This window comes from Choloepus didactylus, chromosome 2 (assembly GCF_015220235.1).
Source record: "Choloepus didactylus isolate mChoDid1 chromosome 2, mChoDid1.pri, whole genome shotgun sequence".
Lineage (NCBI taxonomy): Eukaryota > Metazoa > Chordata > Mammalia > Pilosa > Megalonychidae > Choloepus > Choloepus didactylus.
The window spans coordinates 80,410,157-80,433,362 of NC_051308.1; the positions used below are offsets into that span (position 1 = coordinate 80,410,157).

Here is a 23,206-nt window from a genome sequence, read left to right on the forward strand (position 1 = left end):
TGACAGCTTTATTGAGATATAATTCACCCATTTAAAGTATGTAATTCGGTGGTTTTTAGTGTATTCACAGAGTTGTGCAACCATCCCCACAATCAGTTTTCATCAATCCCCCAAGAAGCCCCATACCTGTCAATAGTCACTCCCTTTTTCCACCCAATCCCCCAGCCCTAGGCAAGCAGTAATTTACTTTGTGTCTCCATAGACTTATCTATTCTGGACATTTCATACAGATGGAATCTGCACATTTCATATAAATGTGGACTTTTGTATCTTGCTTCTTTCACTTAGCTTAATGTTTTCAAGTTCACCCATATTGTAGCATGTATCAGACCTTCATTCCTTTTATTGCCAAATAATATTCCAATGTATGGATATACCACCCTGAGTTTACCCATTCATCAGTTGATCAGCATTTGGATTGTTTCCACTTTTTTTGTTTCGTTTTGTTTTTGCTATTATAAATAATGCTGCTATTGTGAATGCAGTTTTAAACTGCCTGGAATTTTGTGGTGTTGTCTATTTTTCTGAGGAGTTAGTTTATAGCATTCCGGCCTCTGTTCAGTTCCTCAAAAGCCCCAAGTTCTTACCAAGATCAAGGTATGTGTGCTCATCTCTACCTAGAAGGCTCTTCATCTGACTGATTCTACTCATTGTTCAGCTTTTAGCTCAAATGTCACTCCCTAAGAGGGGCCTGCTCAGATCCTCCCCCTCTAAATGACACCCTCTTCCAGTCACAACTTGTATTTGTGAACTTACTGCTGTGTTTAGTTCTCACCATTAGTCTGTAAGCTTCATGAGGGCAGTGATCTGTCTGTCCTGGTGACTGTGACACAGTGCCTGCTACATGGTAGGCAGTAATAAATAGTTGTTGACTAAAAGTGCATGCTGAAAGCTGAGAGCAATGTGTTAGCTTTGTGGCCTGAAAATAGAAGTTAGCACTGATGGGAGGAGGGTGCCTCCTGTTGCCTGGTATTGATGTAATAGTAGGAACCCTTATGGCTGCAAGGTATGCTGTGGGCACAGCATGGGAAACTAGCGAGCATCCAAGGATACAGGAGCTGGATGAAGGGAAGGCAAGGCCTCTTTGAAAGCAGGAAGAGAGGGATTTGAGGACTCAGATTCCATCAGTTTTCCCATCATGGTTACATCTGGGGAACATTGCGTCATTGCTGACTTTGTGACGCTATTCCTGAACTCTCTCTCTCTAGATTGATGTCGCCAGTGGGTTACACGTATTGCTTAATCACAACCTAATAATGGGAAAACTTTTTGTTATTTGGGCCTTGTTTGACTATCAGCAAGGGGAAACTATGAGTTAGTAAACAGAAGAGAAAGTTAATAATATTAATTTTGCTTGGCAGGGCCTTGTTGACAATATTCAAATATTTACAGTCAAAATTTCCTTTTGAAGCATGTTCAGCCTGTATTACCTATTGCCTACGTGAGCCTTAGGCCTTTGGGAAGCCCACAAGTGAGTTATGTTCTACTTGTGGCTATGCTTTCACAGGTTCTCCAGGTGTCTCAAAGAGTAATAATCATGTCTTTTAAAAACGTTCCAAAGCTCAATAGCTGCTCATCTTATGAGTAAGGTAAAAACTCACCAGTAGATGACAGTGTATCTGCAGAAATTGCTTTCTCTTGTGTGACTTTTTTCAGACTGAAAGTTTCTGGAAATATCAGTAGACAATAAAAATATTAGGTAACCTTTTCCTGTCCCTCTTTTTCCCACTGTACTTTTCTTAAAATCTGTGCAGTTGATGCCTTCAATTTTAAACATTCTTCTTTAGTCTCCCTCTCTCTCATTGTTATTAAAATAATGAAAAAATCATGTCCAGAAACCCAGAAACCAGACATGAAAATTTATGTTTTTTTTCCTCCTCATTATTGGTTCTTTAAGTTTTTGAAGACAAGATGGCTGTAAGAAGAGTGCACCCAGTGACCTTGACTTCTGGATGTACAGACAGTATATAAACATCAGCTAAAGTACAGTTTGTAAGTATTTTCTCTTTATGGATAAACCTCTGCTTCCTTCAGCATTTGAGATGAAGATGGGCAATTAGGAAAAAAATATTTTAGCTATTTTATGAAGAACTTTCATTTTCTGTCCCCTTTCATGAAGAAAATACTCTCTGGAAAGAATTCAGTGAGATAAGTGAAATTTGAAATTTGATTTTCTCCCACCCAAGGCTGGTTTGATTCTGGATAACAGAATCAAGCCCAGATGCTGGGCTCTGGGAGGCTTGGACGACTCCTGTCAGCTGGCAGCAGTGGGCAGGAGCTCCGACAGCTTCTGGAGGAGAACCTGGGGAGATTTAGTGGTCCTGTCTTTTCTTACTCCTGCTACCTGAGCCTTCAGGGCATTACTGGCTGGGCAAACCCACTCATATTCCAGCTTTCAATGTCAATTCTACTGCCCTATTGGTTGGGTTCTTCTGGGCCTTCTGGAAAGTTCTTCCAGGATCTTTCTCTTTATTCCCATGAGCCACTTCTAAGGTTAGGTGTCTTAGCTTAGTCTAAATTTTGCTGTCTCCTAAAGGAAACAATCTGTATTTGTTCATCCATTTAAGGGCCTATCAAATAGGTGAAAAAAACAAAGCATAGAACATTTTAATTCTTCTAATTGTATTTAAAGAAAAAAAGAGGTATCTGTAGTGATATATCTATATATGGGTAATTTCTGGAAGGATAACAGTGACATTTTAAGTACCTAACAAGTAGGTCAACAGTGGCCAACAGGAATGGCTGCTGGCCTTAGAGCTGGGGGATCCTAGAGGTCCCCTAACTTCTAAGCTTCGACCCTTTAATGATGGATTAAAAGTAAGCCCCACTAGGGGCTTTAAGGGGTGGCTATTTACCAACCAGTAGAAAGTATTCAAATATTTTAACAACCTGTGTGGCTACATGACAGCAACTTCCAGCTCTTTACTCTAAGAAAAGGTACTGAGGGCAGGAAGAACTTATTTTTCAGTGTACTCTTTAATACAGTCAGAATTCTTTTGTTTGGATTCTACTTAACTATGTCATGTAGGTAGAATTCCATTTTGTTCAGCTCAGGGGATGTCTTCTTTTTGGAATTTGATTCTAGACATTTTTGTTTAGTTACCTCACTCCTTTCTGTCTCCAGCCTCTGTGTCATTTTCTTTAGTTCCATCTTGCTGGATCCCCCACCAAGGCCTTTCCTAAACTCTTCCATCTCCAGGAGAAGGAGAAGCCTGGCCACCACTCCCTGTCACCATCAGAGTCCCTCCACCCCAGAATGGTGGTGTCTGAATCTCCTTTTTTACTTATCTTGGAACTCATGTCTCTCTACCTACAGACCTCGGGCATATAACTAACCACTATAGGTATCACTCGGGTTAATCTCATGACCAGAAAATAAGTGCTTTTTTTGTATTCCCACAACTTTTGTGGAGATAGAACCATTGTTTCCCCAAAGCATCAGCTTTAATGGTAATAGTTATTATCTTAGTGATAACAACACATTTCATTGGCTTGAGCTTCTACCTGCCTAGTACGGACCACCTTCCTATCAAGTCTCCCCAATTATTTCTGGGGGCACAGTGGCATCTCACATGTGCTCCCTCCCATCCTTTTCTGTTCTTCCCCTTTGAGCTCCTTGTTGATGTTCCCTGACATGAAGCCATTGGAGGGCAGTGTGTCACCTCGGCCACTGTCACAGACAGTCTCAGCCAGGGTGCTCCCTCACAGTGCCCCCAAGTCCATCAACCACACTGTCCCAAAACGTGGAGAGAAGCCCCTTCTATTCTACTTTGAGTTGCACTTTTCACCTGGGCCCCAAAGCATCATAATGTATGTCCAGTGTCTCACTGAGCCCCTTCCCTCTCTTCCTGCAGTTTCTCCCTCCACGGGGCTCAGGCATGAGTCTGTGGGGCTAGGACAGGGCACCAAAGTTGGACACAGAGCATCTTTTCTTTCCCATAACCCCCTCTCCACCCCAAGGCTGCTGCAAAACCGTCTCCAAGCAGTTTCCTTCCCTTAGGCTAATCAGCTCCCACAACCAGGTCAACTGCTCCCTTCGATAGTGGTGGGCACAAGTGGGCTCAGACGAACACCCTGACCACAAGTATTCTTTTCACAATTATCTCATGGGGTGGTAATTATCTGTTGGCATGTCTATTTCCTTCCTTAGACTGTGGGTTCAGACTGTGGGTTCCTTGAGAGCCCAAACTGTGTGGAATTCATCTTTATGTCTCCAGTGCCTGTACCCTGCCTGTTTTCCAGCAGACCTTAAATATTTTTTAAAGACTCAAAGAACATAGCCATTTAGCATGGATACACAGAAGGAAGCAGTCCCTCTTTACCAAAGGTATCCTCGGGCAACACATACAGAGAGGGAGAAGCTAATTTTAAATGGAGTCATCCATCCTACAAAGGAGCCATTTGAAGTTCTCCAGGCTCCTTGGATCCTCAGAGATGGAGAAGCCTTGGGGTGAGGGAGAGACTTCTGAGAAAGGCTTAAACTCATCTTGTAGGGGAGGATAACATGTTGAATAACTATTTGCTAGTTATAGTTTATTGTGCACCTGCCAGTTGAAAAAACAATGACAAAAACATGAAAAAGGGTACAGTATGGCAAAATATATTGATCAGAAGGGGAAAATGCAGATGACACAGGCACAGAACATTTTATTTGTATCATCCCAAAGTCAGAGAAATATGGTTAACTCAATGCTCGGTTTACCTAAATGTTTACAGTAAAGGTAAAAATGACAAACAGAGGCATGAATTTGTTAATACTGGATACTGGGTGGTTTTTATTATTATTGCTGGAAGTAAATCTGATGTTACGAGATAGATCACTAAGTGTAACTGACTCTTCAACTAGGAAAGATAGGGAAATTGTGCAACTCTGCCTGAGTTTATTCCCCACACATACTGAAAAGCAAACCCATTAATGACAGCCTAGACAGACATTCTTCAACTAGTGCGTGATAAAAACAGAGGTGTTAATTATATTTATTATGATAATAACAATACTTAGCACTTCAATGCATAACATTTGCAGAAATTGGAGAAAGAAAGAATACTGCACCAGGCTTAAGGACACTCAGTGGCAATATCACAAATAATCATAGTCAGTGGAATAATTTTAGAGATGAGGAATGAGAGTTTAAAGAGACAGAGAGAGACTGAGAGATTAAACAATTCGTCAAAGATCACACAGCTGGTAAGAAGTGAGTCTGATTCCAAAGTATGACCTCCTTCTTCTACATGGCAGTTATCTCCCCAGTTGGAGACTGTTAGGATAGTGTAAAATCTTCAGATGAAAACACATGTGATTTTTGAAATGGTATTGTCAGGTCATGTGTTTTGGTCTCTCTGTTCTACATCCGCAGAAAAACCTAGGTAGAGAGAAACTAAATGACTTGCTAGGCAACAAAGCAGCTTGGACAGAAGGACAGTGGCTGAAATGACCATGGGGCCCACTTCTTCTGTTACCTAGAATCTTATTTCTAGTCTTACTATTTCTTACCCCTGGTTTTAGATAACTCAGCCTATTTAAAGCCCATGAGAAAATCAATCAACCAATCTTCCAACTCACCCACCCACCAACCAATAAACCAGCTAGCATTTCTTGAAGGCTTAGTTTGCTGTGCCTGACACAGTGTTTGGTGGTGAAGGGAATGCCGAAGCAGAACCAGACGGGGTCCCTGCTGCCCTGATGCGTGTAATCTAGATGGAGAGACAAGACAAAAATACATGACACAATTACAGGATCTGACAGAATGTAATAAAGTGCTAAAGTGTGTGGTACAGACAATTAAAGAACAAGACAGTATATAATAAAGTGCTAATTGTGTGGTACAGACAATAAGTATAATAGGAGTTCAGTGAAGGGATGGATGAGTGTGGGCTGCAGTCTTCAGGGAAGGCTTCTCATCATGTCAGGCTGCTGTGTTTATCCATTGCATGACGGGAAACTGAATATGAAATAGAAGATGGATTAAGAGCAGAATAATTGCACTGTACCGTGGTGTCTCCTCATGGTCTGGGTGAGGATGGAAAGAGAAAGAGTCCTTTGAGAGGTGGTAATCTCCGTTAAAAAAAAAAAAATCAAGTAGAGAAATACCTTATTTTCTTTATTAGCTGTATTAACAGAAAATTTCCATAGAAGCTTACAATTATACTTTAAATTGAATATTTCTTTCTTTATTGGAGAAGTTGTGGGTTTATATAACAATCATGCATAAATAGGGGATTCCCATATACCACCCTATTATTAACACCTTGCATTGGTGTAGAACATTTGTTACAGTTGAAGGTAGCACATTTTTATAATTGTACTATTATTAGAGTCCATGGTTTAACTTAGAGTTCACTGTTTGTGTAGTGTAGTTCCATGAGTTTTTTAAAATTATTTTCTGCTTTTACCATATATACAATCTAACATCTCCCCTGTTAATCACATTCAGATATATATTTCAGTGCTGTGAATTACATTCACAATGTGCTACCATCACCACCATCCATTACCAAAATATCTCCATAATTCCAAATAGAAAGCTGGCACATTTAAGCCTTAACTTCACATTTCCTATTCCCACCCCATCCCCTGGTAACCTGTATTCTAGATTCTGACTCTGTGAGTTTGCTTATTCTAATTGTTTCAAATCTGTGAGATCATGCAATATTTGCCCTTTCGTGTCTGGCTTATTTCACTCAACATAATGTCTTCAGGGTTCATCCACGTTGACGCATGTATCAGGACTTCATTCTTTTTACAGCTGAATAATATTCCATTGTATGTATATACCACATTTTACTTATCCATTCATTGGATGATAGACACTTGGGGTTCTTCCATCTTTTGGCAATAGTGAATAATGCCATTATGAACATCCTTGTGCAACTATCTGAGCCCCTGCTTTCAATTCTAGTAGTGAGATTGCCTGGTCATATGGTAGTTCTATACTTAGTTTTCTGAGAAACTGCCAAACTGTCTACCACAGCGGCTGCACCATTTTACATTCCCATCAGCAATGAATGAGTGTTCCTATTTCTGTGCATCCTCCCCAACACTTGTTATTTTTCTGCGTTGTTTTTTTTTTAATAGCAACCATACAAATAAGTATGAAATGGTATCTCATTGTGGTTTTATTTGCATTTCCCTGATGGCTAATGATGTTGAACATCTTTTCATGTGCTTTCTGGCTATTTGTATATCTTCTTTGGAGAGATGTGTATTCAAGTCTTTTGCGCAATTTTTAATTGAGTCTTTTTGTTGTTAATTTGAAGGATTTCTTTGTATATTCGTATATTCTGGATATTAAACTCTTATCAAATACGTGGTTTCCAAATATTTTCCCCCATTGTGTAGGTTGTCATTTTACTTTCATGAGAAAGTCCTTTGAGGTGCAAAAGTTTTTAATTTGGAGCAGGTCCCATTTATCTATTTTCTCTTTTGTTGCTTGTGCTTAGGGTGTAATGTCTAAGAAACCATTGCTTAAAACAAGGTCCTGGAGATGCTTCCCTACATTTTCTTCTAGGAGTTTAATAGATCTAGCTCTTATAATTAAGTCTTTGATCCATTTTGCATTTTTTTTGCAAACAGAGATCCAGTTTTCCCAGCGCCCCTTGTTGAAGAGACTACTCTTTCCCAATCGAGTGGTCTTTGCCTCCTTGGCAATAAATGAGAGGATTGATTTTTTTCCTCTCAATTCAATTCCATTGTCTATATGTCTGTCCTTTTGCCAGTACTATGCTGTTTTGATTATTGTGACTTTGTAATAAGTTGTAAAATCAAGAAATGAGAATCTTCCAACTTCATTCTTTTTCAGGATGACTTTAGCTATTTGGACTCCTCTGCCCTTCCATATAAATTTGATGATTGGCTTTTCCATTTCTGTTGGAATTTTTATTGAGATTGCATTGAATCTATAAGTTGCTTTGGATAGAATTGACATCTTAACAATATTTAGTCTTCTGATCTGTGAACATGGAATGCCTTCCATTTATTTAAGTCTTCTTTGATTTCTTTTAGCAATGTTTTGCAGTTTTCTGTGTATAAGTCCATTATATCCTTGGTTAGATTTATTCCTAGATATTTGCTTCATTTAGTTGCTATTGTGAATGGAATTTTTTTCTTGGCTTCTTCTTCCAATTGTTCATTACCTGTGTATATAAACACTACTCAGTTTTGGGTGCTGATCTTGTTCCTTCACATTGCTGAATTCATTTATTAGCTCTAGGAGTTTTGTTGTGGATTTTTCAGGATTTTCTGTATATAGGATCATATCATTTGCAAATGGGGAAGGTTTTACTTCTTCCTTTCCAATTTGGATGCCTTTTATTTCTTTTTCTTACCTAGTTGCTCTGTTAAGAACTTCTAGTACGATGCTGAATAAAAGTGGTGATAGAGGGCATCCTTGTTGTCTTCCTGATTTTAAAGGAAAGGCTTCCAGACTTTCACCATTAAGTAGGATGTTGGCTGTAGGCTTAAGGAATTGTAACATCCTTAAGACTCCTCCACCGTGGACTTTGTCCGGGGCAGGTTGAAGCAATGGCCACTCTCAGAGCTGGGTTCCCAGCGATCTGAAGTCACTAATAAAAAAGTGTGATTGTAATTGGCCATGCTCCACCCCTGATCTTGAGGAAGATGATTTTTATGTCCCTTTCTGTCACCAGCAAGCTACCCAGGGGCTGGACCCCACAGCAGACTGCTGTGAGAAAGGAGAATGGGTGCTGGTATCCACTCACACTGGGGGAGTAGTTTACTCTTCTTTGCTATAATTTATCAGCCTTTTCCTCTCACTCTTCCCTGGATGCTGTACAGTATTCTTCTGGCCCTCGGAGTTTCAAAATAGTTGCTTCTGACAGTACTTGCCTGTTTAATAGTTGTTTTGGTGGAAGAACTGAGTCCTGGAGTCCCTACTCTGCCATCTTCTCACAATCCCCCTGAATAATATTTTAAGCATACTAGGAGAGTTCACTGCTTAAAGGAAGCATGTTGTAAATCCTTAAAAAAAATGAAAAATACTTTTGCATTATAGATATTCACTTATTAGTTTATCTTTATACAAGCTTCCTTCAAGCAAGTAAATAGATACTCTTGGATACTACTGATAGGATTGATTAAACCTTTTGCAATGTAATTTGGCAATGTGTACACCAAATATTGAAAATGTGCAGTCTTCACCTATCAGCTTCAATTCTGGGAATTTATCCTACTGATGTAATCATGGTTGACTGCAACGATAACTTTTCTACAAGAATAATTGTCATAGACTTAATAGAAACCAGGAACAATCTAAATGCTCGCAAATAGAGGACTGATGAAATACGTTAACACATATTTATAATATAGAATGTATAGTTATTAAAATGGTACCCTAAAATATTAAATAGCATGGAGAATGTTCACAATTTATAGAAAAGTGAAGAAAAATGATGAAGCTTGTCGAGAATGATTCCATTTTTGTTTAAAATATGTTTTATGCTAAGAAAAATAGAAATTTTCTGATATTGGTGAGGCTAAATGTAATTTCCATTTCCCTATTTATGCTTCTGTGAAATTTCCAAATTTTTCTTGTTTACATGGTTTACTCTGTGATGAAACGTGTTAAAATTCCATGGTTCTCTGATTTAATGTGTTTTGAAAGTCTGGATGGTCATTATTTGGACTGTCATCTAGTGAGTTTCCTTGGAGTAGGATAGCCCTATTCTGGAGGGATCACTACAGAAAAAGGAGGTGGAGGTAGGTTAAGCCCCCAAGCAAATAAGTTCTGGGTCTAGAGGCAAGTGCCAGAAGCACTACTTCATTCCTTTTTGAGCTACAAAATAATTCCAATTTAGCTAGATCTATACCTTCTTTTCTTAAACTCACATCAACAGTGGGGACTGTTTGAGAGGTATGCACACTCTTTAAAGCTTATACAACATGAATTTTTAGCAGCAGAGCCAGTCAGAGGGGACGGAAAGCCCAGGGCATGGACCAATTTTTAAGGCTTTTGGAATACTGAAAAAATGTGGATGTGCCAAAATAGAGTTTCAAAATCATGGTGTATTTTAAATGTGTATCTTGAACAAATTAATACCTTTAACGCACAGAATGCAAGAACTGAAAGTTAAACTTTCCTTTGAGATGATGCCAAAAGCCTGAATTTTAGGTTTGTGGGGATAATGAGGATTTGGGGTCCAGGCCAAATTAGGTCCTGCCTGGAAACCATGTGGAGGATGTGGGGATTATTTAAAAAAAAAAAAAAAAAAAAATAGAAAATATCTGGAAAGAATTTTGGAATTTTTGGTCTAGGGGATTTTCCATGCCTAAAGTGAAAACAAAATTATCTTTTTCTATTCTGAGAGCTTTATTTAGAACTAATTTGAAAGGGTCCTTTTTCTGAAACATTTCAATACAAAACCACTTTATATTCTTCATCTGATGACTCGGTGTCTTCCATTTCTTAAGATTTTGACTAATTTAAGGTCTTAAAATATACATGTTTCAACCCTTTTTGGTTAATAATTTTCTATTTTTACCTCACCATCTAGCTTATCTTTTAGTCAGCCCAGAGAAAATAAAATGCAGGAAGTCAGAATTTCAGTTCCTTCCCTCTGCCCAAAGAATTTAGAGGAAATCCTGGATACCCAGGTTTTGGGAAATAAAACTGTTCTGGTTCACTAATGCTGCCGGAATGCAAAACACCAGAGATGGATTGGCTTTTATAAAGGGGGTTTATTTGGTTACACAGTTACAGTCTTAAGGCCATAAAGTGTCCAAGGTAACGCATCAACAGTCAGGTACCTTCACTGGAGGATGGCCAATGGCGTCCAGAAAACCTCTGTTAGCTGGGAAGGCACATGGCTGGCGTCTGCTCCAAAGTTCTGGTTTCAGAATGGTTTTCTCCCAGGACATTCCTCTCTAGGCTGCAGTTCTTCAAAAGTGTCACTTTCAGTTGCTCTTGGGGCGTTTGTCCTCTCTTAGCTTCTCTGGAGCAAAAGTCTGCTTTCAACGGCCGTCTTCAAACTGTCTCTCATCTGCAGCTCCTCTCTTGGCTCCTATGCATTCTTCGAAGTGTCCCCTTGGCTGTATCAAGCTTGCTCCTTCTGTCTTGAGCTTATATAGTGCTCCAGTGAACTAATTCAGACCCACCCTGAATGGGTGGGGTCACACGTCTATGGAAATTATCCAATTACAGTTATCACCCTTAGTTGGGTGGGTTGCGTCTCCATGGAAGCACTCAAAGAATTACAATCTAATCAACACTGTTACGTCTGTCCACACAAGATTACTTCAAAGATAATGGCATTTTAGGGGACATAATACATTCAAACCGGCACAAAAACTGTAGTGAAAACTGGGACACGTTTGCTTCTCTTTGAAAAATCCATCCATAGGAAAACTTTCTTTTGCTGAGATGGGCATCATCCCTGGCATACAAGTAATGAGTGTTGTCATGTGTTCCTGAACATTCTCTTGCCCTCCAATTATTTTGGGTGAACTAACCCCTCTGTGCTCCATTGGATGGAAGAGTATAGTGCTCACCTAGAGGACGAGGGGTGTATAGTAAAGGATTTCTGCCAACACAGGCAACTGAGCTGTCCTGGGGAAGCCTTCTTCCACCCACTGTCACATAGAAAGTCTAGATAAAATGTGGCAGAATTTTAAAATATTTAGATACAGCCAGTATTGGAAAAAGTAAGGGAAATATTCCAGTCTTCAAGATGAAAAAGGAACTCAGAGCCAGACTGATAATTGTAGCTAATAATGCTGGCTTGCATATAGGTCCTAGGATCTGGCAACTGGGGTACTGAAGCCCTCGTGAGGATAGAGTGGGTGTCATCAGTCTAAGTTTAGGCGGGGCACTGGGATGGGGGTTGCCAGATTTAGCAAATAAAAATGCAGGATCACCAATTAAATGTGTATTTCATATAACAACAATTTTTTAGTGTAGGTATTTCCTAAATATTGTGTGGCATATACTTATGCTAAAAAATTGTTTACCTGATATTCAAATTTAATTGGGGGCCTTATATTTTATTTGGAGCTCTAACTGTGAAGGAGTTCTGTCAATAAAGCCTGGAGCCCAGGTGGGTAGGTTATCATGAAGAAGGGACTAGAGAAGACACTGACAAATGTTGTGGGTAAGCAGGAAGGAAGCTTGTAGTTGGTTTTGAGCTATGGGTGGAAAAATGTGTCACTTAGGACTTGCTATGAGTCAATATAAGATTCAAATTTATACTACCTGGGAAATATAGAAATCTCAAGCTGAGAAATTACTATCAAAACTGGTATAGGTTTGAACCCTCGGAATTTCACCAGAAGCAAACTTCTGTGGTGGGGCATTTCCGCAGTTTGGGCACACAGGTATCCCATAGGAATAACCAGTCCTACTGAAGATGAACTAGTAATAAAAAATTACAAACCACATGAGGAAACGAATCATCCTGATGGAGAAACCAACCCAAGAACTGGCTTAATTTTTTAAAAATCTGAAAGAGGCAATGAAATAAGTATGTTTTAAATGTCAGAGACACAAAGAAAGGAATAGATTGAAAGAATTTATGAAAAAAGACCAGGATTATTTGAAAAAGAACCAAAGAGAAAGTTTAGATATTAAAAATATATTTGTTGATATTAGAAAGTCAAAGGGACATGTTAAATAGCAGATTAGACATCTGAAGAGAACTAGTGAACTGGAAGAAAGCTCCAAGGCCATCACCCAGATACAGCACTAAGAAATAGCAAGAGGGAAAATTGAACATGATTAGGAGAAATGGAGATGACAGTGAGAAGGTCATGCACCCACCTACCCACCCACTCACCCACCCACCCACCAACACACACACACACACACACACACACACACACACACACACACGTATTAAGGGAGGTGTTAGGAAAGGGTAGAGAAAATAGAGGCATAACTGTTAAGATATAATCAAGGTTGCTATAAAAATAGATTCCGTGATACTAAGGCCTAAACAATATAGAAATCTATTTCTCTCCCATTGAATAGTCCAGGTGTCAATGGCTGGTAGGGTGGCTCTGCTATTCTCAATATGTGACTTCTATTTCAGAATCCCATGTGGCACCCATAGCTCTGTACTCTGCATGCCAGGAAGGGGGTGGGAGAGGATGTAGGGAAGGGAAAAGGGGTGTGCATACCCTTTTCTTTTAAAGATGCAATCAGAAGACATGTACATTACTTCTCATATCACATGACCACAAAAGGTTCTAGGGAGGCAGGCAGAAGTTCCAATCATGTGCCTGGAAAAAAAATGTGATAGTTCTATTTTAAAGGAAATAAAGGATAATGGATATTGGAAGACAACTAGCAGTTTATTCCACAGAGGTGAGACGATATAAAAAGAGATCATGACTGAGAGTTTTCCAGAACTGATGAAACACAGGGTCTCAGAACTGATGAAACACAGGGTCTCAAGGTTTTCAAGAATGAAAATCAAAACATGTCTCAAATAAGATAAATAAGAACAAAACCTCACGCTGCAGTGATACTGCAGAGCTTAATCACAAAAGAAGGAACAGTAGAGTGATAACAGACTTCTTTTTTTAAATTGTAACATATGTTACATAAAATTTGCCATTTTAACCTTTTTACTTGTAAAATTCAGTGGCATTAATTACTTTTATAATGTGCTACCATCACACACCTTCCATTATTAAAATTTTTCATCACCCCAAACTCTTTACCCATTAAGCAATAATTCCTCATTTCCCTCCCTGCCCCAGCCCCTGGTAACTTCTAACCTATTTTCTGTCTCTATGAATTTGCTTCTTTTAAATATTTTATATGAGTGGAATCATACAATGTTTTTTCTTTTGTGTCTGGCTTATTTCACTTATCATAATGGTTTTCAAGGTTCATCCATGATGGTGATTGTATCCAAACTTCGTTGGAGAAATGCCTATTCAAGTCCTTTGCCCATTTTAAAATTAAGCTGTTTAATAGCAAACTTATTGCCACAACAGAGAGACTAGAAAGCAATGAAATAATATCTTCAAAGTGCTGAGGAAAAAATAATTTTAAACATGGAAATCTCTATCCAACCAAACCATTATTCAAGAATGAGGGAAAAATAAAAACATTTTTCTAATAAACATACACTTTTAAAAATACACACTTGCTGAGAGAACTACTAAAGGATGTACTTCAGTAAGATGGAAATTGAATATAGAAGTAAGGAGTAGGATGAGAGAAGCAATGGTAATCACCTCCCTGCCTCATGGTATGATATTCATGAACCCAAATGCACTTAAAGTTAATCTCAAAATATATAAAGCAAAATATATATTTTTTAAAATGAGGATAAGAAGTGCCATGGAAAATACATCAGATTACAAGTCAGAATTTGGTTGTGGTCTCCAGTTTGACACTTTCTTCCTCAGAGCTTCAGGTTAGATGCAATATTTCTGTGATTCCTTCTAACTTAAACTCTACTCTGGCTCATCAGTTTATGATCTTGTGACATAATATTTCTGGCTTAAAATATTGGCTCTGGATTATGTCAGTTTTTGTTCAAATCCTAGCTCTGCTATTGACCAGCTTTGCGATCTTGTGTAAATTACTTGGCCTCTTGAAGCCTCAGTTTTCACGTTTGAGAAATAGGAAAAATAATTGTATTGGTAACAGTTCTTAGCAACAAGCAGCAGAAGGTATTTCTGCATGAATAAGCAGAAAGACAGTTTATTTAAAAGATTATTGGGTGGATCACAGAATTGTTGAATGGACTGGAGAAACAGGCCTGAGGATTAGCCTTGAGAAATAATACCCCAAATCAAGCTGTATATCTAATGGAAAACAGCTTCTGCTGCCCCACGGCTGTTACTTGTGTGTCACAAATACAACATTGTTAAACCCAAGAAATAGCCACCACTGTTGTTGCTATCACCCCAAACCAGACACCTCTGCCTCCTCCTCATCAGCAAAGATGGAAAGTCAATGCAGAGCCTCTTTCCTCTTGTCACTCACTATTGAATTGAAATCTTGCAATGGTGTGCCTGACTGGCTGTAACTAATTTATGTGCTTGAATGCTAGTTACAAGAGACACTGGGAATTTGCATTCTGACTCCTATGTTGGAATGGTGACATTTTGGAAATATCCCCAAATATAGGATGGATACTCAAAAGGTAATTGGCAGCCATGAATAGGACAGATGACCACTACAATAATTTGAACCGCCTCCTTTGGGGAATTCACTATTTTGTGATTCTTGGTAAGTGAAGGATCTACATCCCATTGCAGGAGCCACAAAGGCTAGACACTGGTTTGCTTGAAATCTTAACAGCTAAAGCATGGACATGAGGCTTAAGCTTAGCCAACCAGAAGTTCTTGTCCTGGGCTTTATGACTATAAGAGTAACACAAAGAAGCAGGGGCTGTTGGCAGCAGTGCTGATGGCTATGACAGCAGTATCCAATGTCCAGTAGTTCTAAAGACATGGTGCTGAGTATCTGGAAGCTGTGGCCACAATGTCTATGTTCTAACCAGACTTTTCCCATGGGAAGATCTGATGGTCCTCTTGGCTGCTTTGTCTTCTTGGTTCCTGTAAGTTTTCTGAGTCTAGTGCAGCAGCAATTTTGAAGATTCTTTGAGATCTATTTCTGCTTAAAACATTCCTTTTATGCTCAAGCTAAAAAAGGAGGCTTCTGTTCCTTGCAACTAAGTGTCCTGCCTGACATACCTTTATCCTATGAGATAATGTATGTAGTGCTTACCACAGTGTCTGGCGTATGGTGAGTACTCAGAAATGTTAGCTGTTATTATGATGAGGAACGTCTGTTTCCTGGTCTGAAAATGGAAGCACCTATCCTTAGAGGATGTTTGTAAGGATTAAATGAGAATTACGTATAACAAAGAACTCTGAGAACCATCAGACACATTATACATGTAAGGCAGTGTACCGATTTGTATATATTATGCCCCCAGAAAAAGCCATATTCTTTGATGCAGTCTTGTGGGGGCAGACGTATTAGTGTTGATTAAGTTGGAACGTTTGGATTAGGTTGTTTCCATGGAAATGTGCCCCACACAACTGTAGGTAGTAACTCTGATTAGATAATTTCCATGGAGGTGTGGCCGTGCCCATTCAGCATGGGCCTTGATTAGTTCACTGGAGCACTATATAAGCTCAGACAGAAGGGGCAAGCTTGCTGCAGCCAAGAGGGACAGTTTGAAGAATGCACAGGAGTCAAGAGAGGAGCTGCAGCTTACAGAGCAATATTTTGGAGACAGCCTTTGAAAGCAGACTTTTGCTTCGGAGAAGCTAAGAGAGGACAAATGCCCTAAGAGCAACTAAGAGGGACATTTTTGAGGAACTGCACTCTAGAGAGGAACGTCCTTGGAGAAAGCCATTTTGAAACCAGAACTTGGAGCAGACGCCAGCCACATGCCTTCCCAGCTAACAGAGGTTTTCCGGACGCCATGGGCCATCCTCCAGTGAAGGTTCCCGATTGTTGACACATTACCTTGGACACTTTATGGCCTTAAGACTGTAACTTTGTCACCAAATAAACCCCCTTTATAAAAGCCAATCCATTTCTGGTGTTTTGCAAAAGAGCAGCATTAGCAAACCGGAGCAGTATTATCTTCTCCTATCAAAAGCACTGCCCTACAGAACATTGTATAATATTTGGAGTTCCAGAAGAAAAGGAACAATCCATTTTAACTGTAAGACAATGAATGAGACGTGTAAGAGGAAATAAAAATTTCTTCATTTGACCATTATGTATTGAAAAATCGTTATAACTGCAACATTACATTAGCTTAGTGGGATAAATGACAGCCAAGAACAAATATTTTTCTGGACCTATCACCTATTTTGACCAGTTGGTTATTCCAACATTCAGTTACTCTCCATGTGCAATCAAGATGTTTGAATTTCAGCTATAACATGGCTTTTGAATATATTCACTTGAGGCTCAAGATAAAGCTACCTCAAAATTCTCCGGCAGTTACTCTCAGTTAAAAGCACTCAAGCAACCTCACTGCCAGAACCTCATGTGGCTAGAATGTATAGTTGACTTACCAGGGTTTTCTGTTTTTGTTTTTTTTTTTTTCCTCTATCATCATTGTGTTGTGCTCCAACTAATATTTATGTGTGCAGTTGAAGTTTCCTTTTTGTAGCATTTGGAGTGGAGAGTGATGGCTGGAGGAATCTGAGTCTTTTGGGCTCAGTCAGTAGTGTGCTGGTAAGCCAGCTCTCCTGGGGGAATAAAAAGCCCTGATTTGTAGCATTCGTCAACTCTCACCATGGCCGATTTCAAGTTCCCAATGTAGAGTCACTGAACTTGGAGTTGAGAAGAGATGGGCATCATCAGCTCTTGCTAGCTGGAGGGCATCCGGTTCCAGAAACATACCACTGGTGGTTTGCATCTTAAATATTTGATCTTAAGATTGGATCATTTTCACCTGTTTAAAGCTATAGTGCCAAAAAAAGCAGATTCCTGATAAAAAGTTTTGTTCCAAGGAAACCTTCAAGTCTATTGTCCCTTTAAGCCTCTTAGGAACTTGGCTGATTTAAATGAAAAGAATGTCATGACAGCTCTTTCAACTCTAGAATGAAGAAGGTGGAAGACCCCTGTTCTGTGAGTTCATGTGTGAAGGGGCCTTTCCCGACTATACAGAACAATTCCTTCCATTTATACATCACTTTGCATTTTCTTCATTTGACCCTCTGCTTTAGAGAGGAGGAAGTTAGGCTCATCAGATGGAGAACTCAAGATGTGATTCTTCTGATTCCAAGTCTGGGGCTTTCCCTGGGGCTCCACTCTCCCTTCTCATAGCAGCCAGTGCCTTCCCTGGTTTCCCCCGTGCAAGCCAGCTAACCCGGATGTTTTCTTTTCACTGCCAGGAAGCTTCTTGTTTCAGAATCCCTTTCTCACTTTCACAAGGGGAAGTTTCCTTGGTCTCAGAGGGACTTGCTATTTTCAGTGTCTCCTTGGAGCACATTCCTGTCAAAGCCTTTCTCCACTTACAGAGTGACTGACTTACCACTCCAGCCCACTGCTGGGAGTTGTGGCATGTTCTATGTCACCACAACCCTGGAGGGTTGCAGTGCTTGAGAGCTGCTGAGGAAACTTTAAGTTTCATCCCTAGAGATTACATGCACTGGGCAAAGATGCTGCTGTCCAGTGATAATGTTTATCTACTGTGTTAACGATGCTAATGGTAAAGTTTTATGATACCAATGGTCATCATACTGTCTCTGAGATAGCTCAAAACCTTACCTTATTTGGCTTTAGAACTAGCCACAGCCATAACAATCACTCAACAGTTACAGGGAAGATACTGACTGCATGGGAAGTTTGAAAAGGTTAAATAGCATTCAATGAATGCTTTCATTCGTTAACCAACTATTTATTGTGCGCTTAACATGTTCGTGGCTCTATTGTAAGGCTTAAAGACTCTTAACGGTAAAATGACTGTCATTGCATTCTTCATACTTCATACACAGCACCAAGGCAGACATAGACACTGACAATTTTAATTGAATGTGATGCATATTGCATAGTAGAGGCAAGTGCAAGCATGGAGAAGTGGGTGTGTAACTCTGCCCTAGGGAATGAAGGATTCTTTGCAAATGTTTAAAGCTGGAGCTAGGACTCAAAGAACAATAAAGACAGTAATTATATTGTACTTACTTACTATGTGTCCAGTACAGTCCTTTTCTAAGTATATTCCATATATTAGCTCATTTAATCTTGCAAAACCCCAACAAGATTAGTACCATCATCATCATCCTCATAGGAAACCAAGACACAGAGAAGTTAAATAACTTGCACAGTGTCACACAGCTAGGAGAACATAGAGCTGGGATTTGAACCCATGCCGTGTGACTCTTGGTTCCATTCTCTTAAACTCTTCACTATACTCCTATGATTTGCAAGGATTATGGTGGGTGAAGGTAGGGAGAGGACAATCCAGGCTAAGGGGACAGTATGGGCTCAAAGGTGTCATAAAATATGGCATGTTTGTGATTTTTGTTTTGAATTTCTGTGGGAACGCAATATAGAGGCACTGATCATACATGCATCATTTTTCTTTCATCACAGTTTTTCTATAAAATATATGGAAAGTGATTTATCAACATCATTTCTTGAAATTAGAGTGTTTTCAAATGGCTGATGTTTAACTAGTCATCCTACTGAGTTGTTGGTTGTGGGATATTTTAAATACATCTGTGATGGATTGAAGCTATATGTAACCCAGAAAAACATGTTCTTAAACATAACCCATTCCTGTGGGGTGAATCCATTGTAAGTAAGACCTTTTGGTGAGGTTAGTTCAGTTAAGGTGTGTTCTAGTTTGCTAATGCTGCCAGAATGCAAAACACCAGAAATGGATTGGCTTTTATAAAGGGGGTTTATTTGGTTACAAAGTTACAGTCTTAAGGCCATAAAGTGTCCAAGGTAACACATCAACAATCGAGTACCTTCACTGGAGGATGGCCATTGATGTCCAGAAAACCTCTGTTAGCTGGGACGGCACGTGGCTGGCGTCTGCTCCAAAGTTCTGGTTTCAAAATGGCTTTCTCCCAGGACGTTCCTCTCTAGGTTGCAGTTCCTCAAAAATGTCACTCTTAGTTGCACTTGGGATATTTGTTCTCTCTCAGCTTCTCTGGAACAAGAGTCTGCTCTCAACAGCAGTCTTCAAACTGTCTCTCATCTGCAGCTCCTGTGCTTTCTTCGAAGTGTCCCTCTTGGCTGTAGGTCTTCTTCAGAAGGTTACTCATAGCTGCACTCCATTCCTTCTGTTATGTCAGCTCATTTATATGGCTCCACTGATCCACTTAGACCCACCCTGAATGGGTGGGGTAACACCTCCATGGAAATTATCCAATCAGAGTCATCATCCACAGTTGGGTGGGGCGCATTCCAAAGAAACTCTCAAAGAATTACTATCTAATCAACACTGATAACGTCTGCCCACACAAGATTACATCAAAGATAATGGTGTTTGGGGGACATGATACATTCAAACTGGCACAAGGTGTGGCCCACATCAGTCAGGATAGGTCTTAATCCTATTACTGGAGTCCTTTATAAGCAGAATGAAATTCAAACAGAGAAAGCCACAGGGAGCAGCCAGAAGCTAAAATTCATCTGGACCTGGAAGAGAACAGAGAGGCCGGGAGAGGCCGCCATGTGCATTGTCAAATAATAGAGGAGCAAAGGAACAAAGATTGCTGGGTGCCTCAGAATGCTAGTCTTCTGGAAGAAAGCATTACCTTGATACGTCTTGATTTGGACTTTCTTTTAGCCTCAAAACCATGAGCAAATAAATTGCCATTGTTTAACGTGACCCATTTCATGGTATTTGCTTGAGCAGCCCAGGAAACTAAAACAGATTAATCTCCAGTAGAAGGACTACAAATATCTTGATTTCTCATGATTCATGGAATAGATTTACTTTAATGATGCTTGAGGCCAAAATAGCAGAATTTATTCCCTCAGAAGACACTTGGCATTTCCAAAAAAAAGTTCTTTGGTATGACCACAGAGTGTTCCTGATCATGGCTGAAGTTCTTGCCAATATTGGCGATTGGTCACCAAATGAGATGGTGTGCCTGAGTCCACCTCAGGTGGGTGACAAGTACCTGATGTATGTGCATTCATGACAAAAACAAAGTGTGTGCACCATACAAAAAATGGATCAATCAACTAAATATAAGAGCTAAAACCATAGAACTCTTAGAAGAAAACATGGGAGTAAGTCCTCATGACCTTAGATTATACAATGGATTCTTAGATACGACACCAAAAGATGAACAACAAAAGAAATAATAGACAAATTGGACTTTATAAAAATTTTTAAAAAAGCAGAACTTTTATGCATCAAAAATGCCATCAAGAACATGAAAAGACACCTACAGAATGGGGAAAAATAGTTGCAAATTATATGTCTGATAAGGGATTAATATCTAAATTAATTCATATTAATTAATATTAATATCAAAAACGCCTTCAATTCAACAATAAAAAGAAAAGTCAATGAAAAAATGGGCAAAAGAATAGACATTTCTCCAAAGAAGAGATACAAATGGCTAACAAGCACAAGAAAAGATGTGCCATGTGTTGTGAGTAAGGGTCTCTGTATAGTCAGGTGTGGCAAGGATGAGTGACACCAGAGGTATATGGAAGAAAAGTCGATTAGCACTCACAGGTCCTAGGACAGAGAGGAGCAGAGGCCTCACAGGGTCACATGGGAAAACACTTCAGGAGGTGGGCCCAACAAGGTAGGCAGAGAGCAAAAGGTGACAGTGACCTGGGGACCAAGCCTTTAGGATGTTACATGGGTGGAACTGAAGCGGTTGGTCAAGTAAGAGCAGGGATTGGGGATTTGTATTTAACTTTTGTGGGGGCTTAAATCTAGGAAGGATGTGGCGAGGAGGGAGAGAAGCTGTTTCTCTTGTATAAGTAGATGTCAAGGGTGGTCACTGAGGAACCTAATGACAGGGTCAGAGGTGCTGAGACATTATGACAATGCAAAAGTCCCTTATGTTACTAGTGACCTTGGAGATTCTGAGGCGGCACGAATGTGTGAAAAGTCCCTACTTTATTTTAATTCACTATGGTAATGTATGGTATGATAGACAGAATAGATAAATCCCTAGAGACAGAAAGCAGAGTGGTGGTTGCAAGGGACTCAGTAGGGGAGGGAACAGAATAATTGCTTAATAGATATGGAGTTTTATTTGGGGTAATGAAAATGTTTTGGAACTGTAAAGAAGTTATGTTTGCACAACATAGTGAATTTACTAAATAAATGCCACTGAATTGTTCACTTTAAATTGGTTAATTTTATGTTATGTGAATTTCACCTCAATAAAACAAAACCCAAAACAAATTGGGGCAGAATTTGGCACCTAAATAGAGGATAACCTGGCCAATTCCATATTTTTTGGGTAACTCTCTGCCCCAGATGTAACAGAGGATAAGTCAGCCATTCATTTATTCATTCAGCCTTTTCCAAGTGCCAACTTTAATAATAGCTAATTATAACAGGTAACATTTAATAGAAAGCTTACTGTGTGTCTGGCACTGTGCTAAGCACCTTAAAATTATTACCACATTTAATTTTCACAATAACGCCATGAGGTAAGGATATTCTTATCCCCAGATGAGAAAAACGGAGAAATTGGGAAACTTGCTCCATAACAGATAGCTGATTGAGCTGGCAGAGCTTAATTTCCAATCCCAGCAGCCTTAGTCCAGGGCCTGTGCTCTCAACCGCTGTGCCATCATTGCCTTATGAACAAGGTTCTGTAGTAGGCATGGTTAGGGAAGCAGTTATGAACTGAATCAAGTCAGAAGGAAACAGGCATAGAGCAGTGGTTGTCAGCCTTTTCTTCCCTGACACATACGCCAGCTGATATGCATGCACAAGATGCACTCTCCCAGACAACGCTGGCATTATGCATAATTCCACTCCTTTAGTATCTTCTCCCCACCCTGCCCCAGAAAGCAAAATAGAATGCAAATGAGTAAGAGTGACATTATTATAGGGATGACATTGTATCAGTGCTAAGGTATGAACGTAATAAATCCTTAAATGTTGTTATAGGAAGGTAGTGGGTATATATCTCAGATCACAAATTAAGGTATCCAGGAAATATGACATTTCTTTTGTTTCCATATATCAATTTCATTTTGGCTCTGGACACTCAACCTTTAGGCTGGCAGGAAAGTCAGCTTCTGTCTTTGTGGGCTTAACATTCCCTCCCCAACCCCACCCCTGTGAGATAGAGCCAAGATTCTGGGGTCTTAATTCAGGACCAACATGTTGTGTTTGGCAATTCTCTGTACTGGTTCTTCTGAGACTGCAGCTGGCTTTAGCCCACAGGGTCCCTTCAGCCCTTGGGGACCTGAAACCTACAGGAAGGCTGGGAGCCTGGGTACCAGAACCCCTCTTTCCCGAGTAGGCCCTTGCCTTTTCCTCCAAAAAGCTGCCCCAGACTTGTCTCTCTTCCCCATGGCCTAGGGTCTTTTCTTTTCTCAGAGGGAATCCTTTCTTCACTTTCTTTCTGAGACACTTTCCTTATAATTCTCCTTAACAGGGGTTTTGCTCTTTGGAAAAGAAAAAAGAAAGCCAGGAAGTAAAGTAAATTTTCTGTTCTTGCTCTTGCTACGAAACCTCTTGCAAGTGAGAATCTGCTTGAATTGGGAGGAGAAAGTAGTAATGAAAGTAGTAACTGGTCATTAGAGTGGACTTTACCTGGAAACAG

At 39.7% G+C, this 23,206-nt stretch overlaps 1 long non-coding RNA gene across 1 annotated transcript in view; it reads left to right on the plus strand.

The window, feature by feature from the left end:
• Positions 1-1,899: 1,899 nt before the first annotated feature.
• The window catches only part of LOC119516383, a 66,133-nt gene continuing 44,826 nt past the window's right edge, over positions 1,900-23,206 (plus strand). Inside the window, exon 1 of the long non-coding RNA XR_005213295.1 lies at positions 1,900-1,992. This is a non-coding gene — a long non-coding RNA (uncharacterized LOC119516383). The remainder of the gene's footprint in view (positions 1,993-23,206) is intronic.